We start from the raw sequence: 14,004 nt of genomic DNA, 5'->3' as shown, positions 1-14,004 counted from the left end.
ATCAGTACAGGCTCAGAGTAACCGCTTATGCTGTACATACTGGAGGTAGCAAAGATCAGCACACACTGCGGCTAGTATAGTATTAGTACAGGCACAGAGTAACAGCTTGTACTGTACATATTGGAGGTAACAGAGATCAGCACACACTGCAGCTAGTTTACTCTCAGTACAGGTACAGAGTAACAGCTTATACTGGAGGCAGCAGATATCAGCACACACTGCAGCTGGTTTACTATTAGTATAGGCACAGAGTAACAGCGAATGCAATTAGATTGGTAGCAGTTTCCCACAAAAGGCAATCAGCTTGTTCCCTCGTGCCACCTCTTGTCCCATGCGTCTCCTCTGTTCCCCCTGTGCCCCTCTGTTCCCCCATGCCACCACTTGTCCCCGTGTCCCATATGCACTCCTTGTGCCACCTCTTGTCTCTGTGCCCCCTGTTCCTCCTCATGTGCCTCCTGTGCCACCTCTTGTCCTCTATGTTCCACCTGTGCCACTTCTTGTACTTCTGTGCCACCTGATGTGCTCCTCTGGTTCCCCTGTGCCACTCTTGTCTCCTGTGTCCCCTATATTCCCCCTGTGCCACCTCTTGTGCTCCTGTGTTCCCCTTGTGCTGCCTCTTGTCACTCTGTATCATCTATAGTAGTAGTAGAAGACAAAAACACAGGGGGTCCGGGAGCCCAATCTGGTGCAGCACGTTATGTACGGAATTAATTTCACAAAGACAATAAGTATTATACTCACAAGAGTGGATTGCTAATAGAGGCAGCCACTCGTTTTCGCTGGTGGGGAAATACCGTCCCCACTCGGCCTTTAGTCTTCTTTTGGTCGCTCTCCAAAAAGGCAGATCCGTCAGAGATTCTCCGACGTGGATCTTCCCCTAAGATCAAGGGGTACTAACTGTTTTTAGGTATGGTAGGAGGTGACCGGGCGCCTCCTACCATACCTAAAAACTGTGTCATCTATGTTCCCCCTGTGCCACCTCTTGACCCGTGTACACTCTGTCCCCCCTGTGCCACCTCTTGTCCCAGTGTGTCCCCTGTGTACCCCCTTTGCCACCTCTTGTCCCTCTGTGCCATCTCTTGTGCTCTTCTGTTCCTCCTGTGCCGCCTCTTGTCACTGTGTCCTCTATGTTCCCCCTGTGCCACCTAATCTCCCTGTGTGTCCCGTGCCACATCTTGTCCCCTGTGCCTCCTCCTGTGCCACATCTTGTCCCAATGTGTCGCCTATGTCCCCATGTCACTTCTTGTCCCTCTGTGCCACCTCTTGTGCGCTTTTGTTCCTCCTGTGTCCCCTTTTCCCCGTGTACCCTCTTTTCCCCTTGTGCCTCCTTGTGCCACTTCTTGTCCCCGTGTCACCTCTTGTCCCTCTGTGCCACATCTTGTCCCTATGTTCCCCCTGTTCCATCTCTTGTGTCCCCTCAGTTAACCCTGTTCCGCCACCTGTGCCACCTTGTCCCCTTCCCTGTGATCCGCCTCTGTTGCACCCTTTCTGGAATACTCGCGGTGCATCGATCCAGCGTGGAACCTCACAGATCTCCTGTAGGCCGCTCAGCTCCATGCACTAGTTACTTCCATCCGCGCTGATGACATGAAAGACGCAGACCGGAAGTTACCATGGTGACGGGACACTAAGCAGGAGAGCTTAGCGTCCCATCACCATGGTTACTTCCGACCTGCGTCTCATGTCATCAGCGCAGATGGAAGGAACTAGTGCCTGGAGCTGAGCAGCCTACAGGAGATCTGTGAGATTCCACGCTGGATCGATCAGAAAAAGGGCCACGGAAAATCAGCAGCTGGGGGGGGGGCTGCGGGCAGGAGGCAGCAAGTTACCTGGTGCGGGCCACTCTTGCCTTAGGATCGCCACTGACCACGTGGCTCAAGCCAGGGGCTCCAGCACTTCAGCAGGCAGCCTCTTCCAATCCGGCCAGGACGCCACTCCTCCTTCCTCCCTGGCCGGAACTACAAAGTAATTGCCGGGTCTGGCAGCCGCCCAGGGAGGTATTTAGCCGCCAAAATAGTCCCCCCTCACCTGCTATTTGCGGGGACTGGGGGCGGAAGGAGGGATGTAGGGAGGGGGGCCCGGCACCCAGTTTCATTATGATTGTATAAAAGTAAAAAAAAAATCCTCTCAGCTGCGGGCCTCCTGTGGCGTAGGGCTGGGGGCGGGCCTCATAGCATTGCTATGGTGGCTATGGCCATTGCTACGCCCCTGCAAGCAACACAGGAGCAGAGACTAAGAACAGGCTGTGGATGATTGTAAAAACAGGTTAAATTTAGGATAGTCACTCACTATTGTCACAGGCAGATAGAAAGCTTAATTTCATGCAGTTCAACACTCTTCCAATAGCTGGTGTGCTTTTGTACCGCTTGAGTGATGAATTAGAACAGAATTAGTCAAGGTGTTGAGGTAAAGAAGTAGAAGTAGGCGGCTTCCATGAGAACTATATGAAAATTGCTGTTTTCTTACACGTAGGCAATTAAAAAAAAAACTGACAATTTTCGTAATACCCTAATAAATTATGGAAAAAAAAACTCCATAAAATGTCCTGTAGTGGGCCAAAAAAAAAAAAAAACGGACAATTTTCGTAATACCCTAAAAAATTATGGATAAAAACTCCATAAAATGTGGCCTGTAGTGGGCCAAAAAAAAAACCTGTCAATTTTCGTAATACTCTAATAAATTATGGAAAAAAAAACTCCATAAAATGTCCCGTAGTGGGCCAAAAAGAACCAAAAAACTCTCTTTCCATAGCACTGCACAGAGGAGCTCAAACCTACTTCTTGACCCACTGAGTTGTTCTCCCATTTTTGCCTGAGGAAGCGGGGTCAGTGGAGTTGAATAAATTATTTGTCAATTCTGTTTTATCGATACTTGAGTGAGTTTTCTTTTTTGTAAGAGGAAGGTAAGTCCACCCTAACATCCCCCTCTGCTTTTAAGCGGTTTTTAAAACGTTTTACTCTACTCTGGTACCGCTGTATACCGAGTTTTTGCTAAGCAGAGTCAGGTATCAAACATACACTCACAGCATAACTTTAAAATAAGTGGCTGGTGTCAGACAGTTAATGTATTTATTTCTAGCCTTTCCATATTACAGTATATCTCTGCTTACAAAACACACTTTTCAGTAACAATATTCAGCATACCGTATATACTCGCATACAAGCCGAATTTTTGACCCCCAAAAATGGGGTCAAAAGTTGGGGGGTCGGCTTGTATGCGAGTCTTCCCTGGTGGTCTAGTGGTGGGTGGTGGGTGGTCGGGTGGTCCGCGCCCCGCTCCCCCTGCTCCCCGCTCCCCCCGCGGCCGCCGCTGCTATTTTACCTTCTTAGACAGCGGCCGCTTCCTAATCCGCGTTCCTCTTCTTTCTCAGAGTGTCAGTGTTTCACAGCAGCGCGCCGGGCGCTGCTGCTGTGACGATGCAGGGGGCAGGAAAGAGCGGTTCCCTTGGTAACGGCGATACAGATCGCCGTTATAGGGAGCCGCGCTATTTCCTGCCCCCTGCATCGTCACAGCAGCAGCGCCCGGCGCGCTGCTGTGAAACACTGACACTCTGAGAAAGAAGAGGAACGCAGCAAACATTCTAATCAGATACAAGTTTAAAAGGTGTAATGCCACCATAACATTTTCTGTAATGTTTAGAATACACGGGTCGATTCTGGCGCTCGATTCTGCGCCCGATCGTTTTGCCCGCTCAATTCTCTTATCTTTCGCTCATTTTTCTTATCTTTTTTTTCAATTCACTTCAATGACAAATCGAGATCGAACGGTGATTGGCAAAACGATCGAACGGTGATCGGACATGTCGGAAATTATCTATCTAACCATCTTATCAGCTCAGAATCGAGCCCTGTATACCCAGCATTAGATTTACCTACCAGATAGATAATTTCCAACATGTTGGAAATGATCTATCTAACCATCTATCTGCCTAGCAATTAAGCATTGTTCTACTCAGCAGGAGATAACCAGAAGACAATGCTCCAGAGATAATGACCAGTCTCTACCAGTACTTTACAGAAAATAATGTAATTACAGAAAATCTTACAGAAAATCTAACAGAAAAATCTAACACAACATTGTATGGTGTGTACTAGGCATAAGTTTGAAGTCATTCATGAACAATATTGGAAATAACTGTTATAGTATCTTAACCACTTAAGTACCAGCGGTCTCTGCCCCCTTAAGGACCAGAGACCGCTGGTACAAGAACGACAGAATCCCGACAAATCACCGCGCATACCCGCCGCAACCACCGTCATTGCTGCATACCGGGATCCTCAGGACATAGACTCTGCTGTTTCTATGACGGCAGAGTCATGTGAGCCGGTCAGGAGCCTCTTTCATTGGCTCCTGACCATGTCTGTCAATGTAAGCCAATGGGAGTGGCTTACATTGATAGACACCGCCAGGAGTCAATAAAATCGGCTCCTGACCGGCTCACATGGCTCTGGCGTCATAGAGACAGGAAGAAATCTGTGAGCTGTGGTGAGAAATGTTGGGTTCAAGCGATGCGATCAGCGGGGAGCGACGGAAACAGCGAAAGCGCGCTGCCATCGGTGATTAAAATCTACGTCCTGCCAGCCAGGGGCCCAGCCCACCAAAACAGGGCGTAGATTTCAATCATCGCGGTCCTAAAGTAGTTAAACTATGTAATTGTATTTATATTTTACTTTGGTCTGCTAGTGACATTCATGGTGCTCAGTAGCAGACAACACAGCTCTGTGAGCCAGGAGTACATTGAGATCACAGCTAATTTCTCTTTTGCATTCTGAAGTAAGCATGGACTCCCAGGTTACTGGTTACTCTGCATTAAATGATGAAGAAAACATAGGAGTGGCAAGTGTAATACAATCAGCAGCAAGTTGGACAAACTTCAGTCTTTTGCAAAGTACCTAAACAAATGATAACATTAACTATGTCAAGCAGGTATATTTTTCCCTTTCTATCCTCCCAACACTTTGAGAACATCTCAAATGGACTTTTTTTTTTATGCACCAAAAAGACTTTAAATTACTTTGTCAGACAGGAAACGACAATTTCATTTCCAGTGTCAGCCTTGCAGCTTCTTGGGTTATTGAATTTGTCAAGAGACAGTGAATAAGCAATGTGATTATGTTAATTCACTGTGCAAAGCAAACAACAGGAAGATGCGAAGCTGAAACAGGAAATATGGTGTCACAGTTTATGAAGTGTCTGGGCTGGATCAACCACAACAATGGGTGTATGTTTCTTGGCAAGAAATTAAACCAATATGTGTGTGTTTAACCTCTTCCAGATGCAGCTGATTTAACTATGTACCCTGTTTGGAGCTTCTCATCTCTGTCAGGCTGTAGTTTTCAATCTCCCATTCCCTGCGCTCCTGCCGCTATCACCGCTCACTTGCTGCTAAACTCAGCTGTCTAATGATACTGTACTGGTCAGGCCAGGTCAGGACCTTATAATCACTGTCAGCCAATCACAGTAGAAAACTGGAAAGAAAAGCCTTTGGTACTTAGGGGGGCAGTGATGCACCTCTGGAAAAGGTTAAACTGCTCATTGAAAAAAAGCTAAAGTTTAGCTGAATGATGAATACAACACATATGGAATCAGAATCATTTATTTTGCCAAGTACAGGGGGAAGGTGGATGAGGGGTGTTGGATGATGAGAGTAAGGGGGAAAATGTCCAAAAGCCAAGAGCCGCCATACTAGACGCCACCGGTCGCACTTGACAATCATCTGTTATCCCTATGGATGCTACACAGGCTATTTTGTAATTTAACCTCTTGCCGACCATTCCACACCAATTGGTGAACGCGGCGGCAGCCCCAGGACTACTGCACGCCGACTGGTGTGAATGGCTTCTTAGGGGCTTGCAGGAGAGTGTGTGCGCCGATGCACGCGCATCTCCACCCTGATGCCGGAGCTCCGCTCCGCCTTCAGTCTCCCAGCGGCAGTCGCTGCTCGGAGACTGTTAGATGGCGAAACCGCCGGCTAATAACCCTGTACTGGGGACAGCCGTGTGACACGGCTCGCCCCTCTGTAGGCAGTAAAGTGATCGGCTCTCATAGGCTGAACCCTATGACAGCCGATCACGCTGATTGGCTGGCGGGGGAGTGAGGGGGGAGTAAAAAAAAAAAAAAAATATAGGAAAATGTATTAAAAAAATAAAAAAAAAATTATAAAAACAAACAAACACCTGGGGAGCGATCAGACCCCACCAACTAAAAAATGGCCTGGTCACTAGGGGGGTTTAACACTGTGGTCCTTAAGTGGGTAATAGAATGAAAAATAATCTTTACTTTTTAGTCTGTGACAAACTATCAGTGAATGCCACACTCCTTTGCACAACCTAAGCAGTCCATCTGCAGACATACCCAGAGTTCAACTGCTCTATTTAGCTCACCTGACTCTGAAAAAATGTACATTTCTTTTCACTGTTAAAGGGAATCTGAAGTGAAAATAAACGTATGATACAATGATTTGTATGTGTAGTACAGCTAAGAAATAGAACATTAGTAGCACAGATATGAGTCTCATATTGTTTCCAGTACAGGAAGAGTTAAGATACTTCAGTTATCTATGCAAAAGAGTTCTCTGAGCTCTCCAAATAATTTAGTCAGAGAGCAATGCTAATTTCTGAAGCACGTATCACAACCTGTCTCTCACTGTTTCTTGTTTGTTTAAGGTTTTACTGCACAGCTAATGGCCCTTTTAACTTTCCTGCTCTGTTTCATAGTTTAAAATACAGAGTGTAATCTGCAAATATTAGAGAATGATGCAATCTTATTAAAGAAAAAAGCTTTATAACTGAAAATATATGAGACATTTTTTTTGCTACTAATGTTCTATGAATTGCCCGCACTACACATATATTTCATTATATCATACGTTTTTTCACTTCAGTGTCACTTTAAGGTGTGTGCACACGCTCCTTTAGTGTCGCCTGTGAGGATCAAGCCTAGTTTTGGTTGCAGCCTAGCCAAGTTGCAGGTGGCACTGTGGGAAATGAACTCTGTACAGATGCGTAGCTTTGCTATGTGGAGTGAAGAAGGGATGGTGGTGTGAGGCACATAGAAGTAGATTTGGGTGGAATGTGAACAATAAGCTCAGGAGTCGCTCTCATTTACATACTTGATCTTTAATCAGTTAAGATTCTAGACGTGACTCACATGTCCTAATTTGACCTCCTAAAGATTCCAGGACATGAGAGTCACCTGTTGCCCCCCCAAGTTTTTTAACACCTACCCAACTAAATAACCCCTTGTGTCACCTATACGTAGCCTTAAAGGGACACTTAAGCCAACTGAAAACCATGAGTTTTACTCACCTGGGGCTTGTACCAGCCCCCTGCAGCTGTCCGGTTTCCACGTAGACTCGCTCTGATGCTCCTGGCCCCGCCGGCAGCCACTTCCGGTTTCGGCGGCAGGAGATATATCAGCATAGAGGGCACTATTATGGCCAGGAACACGAAGAATCACTTGCGTTTCCCGGCCTGTCAGCTCCTGTCGCCGAAACCAGAGGTGGCTGCCGGCAGTGCCAGGAGCATCGGAGCGAGTCGGCATGGGACAGCTGCGGGGGGCTGGTAGAAGCCCCAGGTGAATTAAACTCATTGTTTTCAGTTGGCTTAAGTGACTGTTTAAGATTCATGGACACCTGTAATGGCTGCCGTCCATAGCAATCAGATGCGATCGTTATGGCGACTGTTCGGGGACCCAGTGTTGTATAGATGCATTGCTATGCTGTTGCCTAGCAATGTCTGTACAGCATTGGGGTCAGCAAACTATGTGCCATAGCGATCACATCCAGTTGCTACAGACACACAGACTGGCCATAATGGTATGCTACATGCTGATCTAGTTATGAAATATGGCATGTATGGTATCATTTTAAACAGGACGAGTCAAATAATATATTTTGAATTGTTTTATTATTGTGGCACTTGTCATGTGAAAATTAGGACAGGTGAAATATGAGGGTGCATTCACACCTATTTTACGCCTGTAAAATGCCTATAAAATTAAAACATTCTTGGAAAAAATACTATCCATAGAAAGCCTAGATTGTACAGAAATAAAACAATATATGCGAAGCATGTGGTTTTCGGTGCACAGCGCTTAGTGCAGTAATGTTTTATGTGGGATGCATAAGGGTAATTTGGGGCTCCGGCGATCGCCAGACCCCAAATTACATCTCCCTCTGAGTTGTGATGACTTGAAGGCAGAATAGTATTTTACGCCGCTGGGGATTCGAGCGGCAGCAGGGCGAGCTGTCATCCGGCTCACCCTGCGCCCAGCTCACCAGCTGCGTACATATAGTTACACCAATATGTGTACCACTTTGATGGCATAAGTAATAAAAAAAGTTATTGCTGTATTAATATTGACTGCTGAAATTCCAAAATTGTCAGGTATTGTAAGGGGTAAAAACTCAAGCAAGCAAAGTGGTTAAATGATCTCTGGAGACACCTGCAAGATCACTGAGTTTTGGGCTGGGGAAACCACAAATGGCTGCCTTGGATAAGTTCCATTTTGTATGCATACAAGACTTTAGTGCTGCTTTCCGGGGTTGAAGTTATTTTTGTACTTATCACAAAACCTACAAAATGATTGAAAAACCATGCTTTTCAGTTATTTCAACACGTCAACCTGGCTTTTGGTCTACAAACCTTTTTAGTGAGCCCTAGTGTTTCTTTCATTATGTTAAGTGCTGGAAGCATTAAAGGTGTTCTTCCATTAATGTAGATGGAGTTGGACAACTGATTAACTGCAGAGCTGCAAAATAACAGAAACACTCTGTTGAAAACATGTTGAGTAAAAGAGACATTTAACAGTCAAATAGAAACATCCACTCTTCCTTTTATCTTCATTTCTTTCACCTGCCATAATTAACTTTGCTAATTAGTGCAACAGAACAGTTATTAGGCAGATATATCATGAATATTTTCACTGGGCTGAAAAAAAATATTTGATTCGGTCATCCATTATGAATGCTAATCACAAATAAATACTGGTAAATATAATTAAACTGGAGAGCCCCCTAGCAAAGACCTCTTGCCGGTATTCATGACTCTACTATTTAAAGAACAAGTGACACCCATGCTAACCTAGAAATAAAAAACACATATATAAGTAGATAAATATAGTTCTACTTACATAACAGATATATTGCACTGTCCACGTTATGAGTCCTGTTAATTTTATAAAGGAAAAGCAGAGAATCCTATTCCAGATAGTTTCCATCTTGGTTACCTTTGACCACCTGACATCATTTCCTCCCTGACTCTTTTTTTCTCCTCTTGCTAATTGTGTATTCATTACCCGTCCTCCTCCGCGAGTCTTCAGATACTCCCACTGAGGTCTAAACTAGGAACTGCACTATCTTATGTCATTAGAAGGAGGGGGAAATAAAGGGAAGAGGAGGTATATATTGTAGATAAAAAGACCTGCCAGCATGCAACTGTTTGACAACAGCAATTAAAGGGCCAGTGCTCCTAAGGCATGTGAGAACTCCAAACCATAACAGCAGAAAAAGTTTTGAATGCAGGATTAGCATCTTTATCACTGAATACACTCACCAGTTGCTGTTAAAATGTGATTTTTATGATGACAATCCTGCTTTAATACACCATGGCCCATATGCAATTACACTTGAGAATCATTGTCAGTAACCTTAAACAAACTTCTTGGCAATCATCAAGATGGGTGTGCAATTTATTGCTTACAACAATTTTATAGGGTATTTATACAGTATGTATTTCTCATTGTGGTGAGACAAGTGATCAAACAGATCAGTTCAGAGTCTACGTTCCGTAGCCAGTTCCATATTTTGTCATAGCGATCTGGGTTTCATGTGCGCATATAATATTTTTTCCAACCTGAGGGAATCAGTCATTTACCTACTTAATCCAAACATCAATTGTTGGCGGAGTATAATTTCTAATAAGATCAACATCCTGATCTGAAAGAGAGTACGAGTACTAGTGTTCTCAGATAGAACACCATTGTCCAGCGAGCCAAAAAGTTATAATAGATCTGGGAGTGTTAAATTGGTAAAATGTACCCAATACCTCCAAGACTACTTGCCAGTATCTATGGAATTTAGGACAGTTCCATAACATATTTATTAAGTTGCCATGATCACTTTTTCAACATAGGCAGAGAGGAGTTTCACAAAGGCCTATCTTGAAGACACTTAGGTGTTAAAGATGATCAGAACTGTAAAAGATTCTGGGAGGTATTTAACAAGACCAATGAAACTGATTGCAATTTGTAAAGTCATTCCTATTCTGATAACCGTCAACTAATGAAAATGAGCTAAAGAGAATAGTGAAAGGAGATTAGGCCTTGTTTTGATAGGGACTGATAGAGCACATTAAAGATCAGGGACAGATTCAATCTAAAAACTTTTTAAAACTGGAAGTATTCAACTGTGCTCTGATTGCAAGACAAATGTGTATATACTGGAGATAGGGATAGAACGTTTGCAATCACATTGAGGCCTGCGTAGGCAAGAGAATACTTGATTATTGCTTATCTAGACATTTGTTTACACTTTGCTTATCAAACTGCAGAGCACTCAGCTTTGTCAGGCAATTATCATTCCAGATTGGGCTAAATTAGATATATACAACTATACCTTGAAGGGTCTTGGCCTTCAAAAAGGTTCTCTACATACTGTCTAGAGTTGGTAGTCTGAGTAAAAATGTATATGGTTTCTGTGCCTCAAGAGCTGAGTGAATAGCTTTGGAGGGGCATATTTACCGAAGCTGTACAAGAATCAAACAATTCTGTTTGAGACCAACCAGCCATATTCTGTAATGTGCTACTGTAAAATATATTAAAGTGTTAGAAACTGCTAGGCCAACCTCATCACTGGGATATTAGAGAAATTCCAACTTTATTCTATGAGCCTCATCTTCCAAATGATTTCTAGAAACATTCTGTTGAAAACTGAAAGCCAGATGACGTGCTTTCTGGCTTGATATATTAAAGTTACTGCTCTTCATTTCACATTTAATTTTACGAAAATAAAGGAAAATACCCTGCATGTAATTCCTTTTTGCACTTTAAAAGGAGACATGTAACTGAAAAAAACAAATACATGGAGAGATTTTCAAGATGTATATTATTTAAGACATAATTGTACTGCTTGGTTATAATCAATAAATCTTTTAAAGGATACCCGAAGTAACATGTGACATGATGAGATAGACATGTTTATGTACAGTGCCTAGCACACGAATAACTATGCTGTGTTCCTTTTTTCTTTCTCTGCCTGAAAGAGTTAAATATCAGGTATCTAAGTGGCTGACTCAGCCCTGACTCGGACAGGAAGTGACTACAGTGTGACCCTCACTGATAAGAAATTCCCCTTTTTACCTCTTTCTAGTTCTCAGAAGCCATTTTCTGCTAGGAAAGTGTTTTATAGTTTGAATTTCTTATCAGTGAGGGTCACACTGTAGTCACTTCCTGTCTGAGTCAGGACTGAGTCAGCCACTTACATACCTGATATTTAACTCTTTCAGGCAGAGAAATAAAAAAAGGAATACAGCATAGTTATTTGTGTGCTAGGCACTGTACATACCCATGTCTATCTTATCATTCACATGTCACCTGGGGTATCCTTTAATGCAGCATCTTCCTTCCAGAATTCCATTTGGAAGAAGTGATATTTTTATGCACGTTTATGTAACGAGAGAAAGGACATCGCATTTACAAAACTGACCACACAGTAAAAAGTTAAACATGGCTTTTAACATTATGAATGCAGTAATTATTGCCACAGCCATTGATCGTTTCCTCCTGGCAGATTGCCAAAGCTCATGTATGCAGACAACAGTGCACACTGAAATGTTATTACAGTACACTCTTTACTATACTGTCTTTTACCACTGTAGCCGATAATATTAAACATTATGAGACACAAACTAAGCTTTGTTACAGATTATTTTCTAGTGTCTGAAAAAAAGTATTATCTATTAATTAAATTAACAATACACCAGACAATGCTGGGCTTCTGTAAATTATGCGTTTTATATATATATATATATATATATATATATATATATATATATATATATATATATATATATATCTATATATATATACACACACATATATATATATATATATATATATATATATGTGTGTGTGTGTGTGTGTGTGTATATATATATATATACACACACACATATACATATATATATATATATATATATATATATATATATATATATATATATATATATATATATATATATACACACATATACACATACACATACGCACACATACACCAATATACTAGTCAACACCAAGACTGGGGGTGTAGTTACAAAGTTGAGGCAATCACACAAACACGACACAGCAGAGTGGAGATCATTCCCCAAAAAGCCTTTCAATCCAGAGATGGAGGGTGGAGGAAGGTGGCAGGAAAATTGCCTTTAAAGAGAACCTGTACTGAGTAAAAATATTTAAAATAAACACACGAGGTGACTTCAAATGAACATTGCATAGTTACCTTGCCATCAGTTCCTCTCAGAAGCTCATCATTTTCTTCTGACAATAATCCCTTCCAGTTCTGCCAATATTTTGTCAGATCTGAAATATATCAGTTGCTGTCAGTAAAATATCAATTGCTGTCAGTTATAGCTGAGAGGAAAACTGAAGTACCAGGTAATGTCCATGTTTCCCTATGGCTTAAGTGGGCGATGTTACAGTTTAACAGTGTGCTGACCAGGAAGCTGTTGTGGGGTAATGGCCATATTCAAAATGGAGGATGGAAAATTCCCTTGATCACAGTGAACAAACAGGACGCGGGACAGGAGAAAGACACTGAGGAGTAGACTACATGGAAGGTAGGTATGACTTGTGTATGCTTATTTTGACTTTTAATTTTCAGTTCAGGTTTTCTTTAACCACATATGGTAGAATGCAGTAAATTAACCATTTCAACCCGCAGGTATTTTTCACCTTATTTGAGTAATTTTCACCTCCCATTCATTTGCCAATAACTTTATCACTAATTACCACAATGAATTGACCTATACCTTGTTTTTTCCGCCACCAATTAGGCTTTCTTTGGGTGGTACATCTTGCTAAGAATTATTTCTTTCTAAATCCATTTTAACAGGAATATTAAAAAAAAAATTGAAAAAAACATTTTTTCTCAGTTTTCGGTCATTATAGCTTTAAAATAATACATGCTACCATAATTAAAACCTATGTATTTTATTTGCCCATTTGTTCCGGTTATTACACCATTTAAATTATGTCCCTATTACAATGTATGGCGCCAATATTTTATTTGGAAATAAAGGTGCATTTTTTCATTTTTGCGACCATCACTATTTACAAGCTTATAATTTAAAACATTTTTCGCAATATACCCTCTTCATATGCAGATTGCAGAAAAGTTCAGACCCTTAGGTAACTATTTATGTTATTGTTTTTGTTTTTTAATTGTAAGTTTATTTTGATCATTAAAAATTTAATTTGGGTAATTTTGGGTGTGGGAGGTAAACAGTTAATTTTTGTCAGAAAGACCGTGGCCTCTGATAAGAAGCCTTCTGCCGGGGACTTAGATCAATGAAAAGAAACTATGTTCCCATTCATTGATCTTCGGGTTACCGGGGGGTGGAACGGGAACACGCATGTGTGCACCGAAGCGCAGCAGCCGCCTGGATGTGACAATCACGTCCAGGCGACTTAAATGGTTAATCAGGATACCCACTGTTACATTAATTATCCTTGGTTTCAGCATCTTAAACACTTCCTATAGCTATATATTGTATGTAGCTCCGCTCTCCCAGTGATGCTTAACCTAGGTGGATTAAATATGCCATCTGTGAAAAATTTCAGAGTATAAATAAGGGAGAGGAAATTGTACACTGAGCAAACACTGACCAAATAATTTATAAAGCAACATTGTAAATAAATAAACAATTGTATTCATTCTGTTTTTCCCTGTAGTTCCTCTTTTACAGTCATGGGTTGGTTGTTGAAGAGGCACTGCAGGGAATAAAA

At 42.1% G+C, this 14,004-nt stretch overlaps 1 protein-coding gene across 1 annotated transcript in view; it reads right to left on the bottom strand.

Annotated features, from left to right (window-relative positions):
- HCN4 (hyperpolarization activated cyclic nucleotide gated potassium channel 4) overlaps positions 1-8,733 on the bottom strand; it is a 209,618-nt gene extending 200,885 nt beyond the window's left edge. Inside the window, exon 1 of the mRNA XM_068275742.1 lies at positions 8,646-8,733. The gene's annotated coding sequence lies outside the window, so the exon portion shown is untranslated. The remainder of the gene's footprint in view (positions 1-8,645) is intronic.
- Positions 8,734-14,004: the final 5,271 nt, after the last annotated feature.

Source organism: Hyperolius riggenbachi, chromosome 3, assembly GCF_040937935.1.
Source record: "Hyperolius riggenbachi isolate aHypRig1 chromosome 3, aHypRig1.pri, whole genome shotgun sequence".
NCBI classification, from domain to species: domain Eukaryota; kingdom Metazoa; phylum Chordata; class Amphibia; order Anura; family Hyperoliidae; genus Hyperolius; species Hyperolius riggenbachi.
This window is presented reverse-complemented; position numbering and strand designations above follow the sequence as displayed.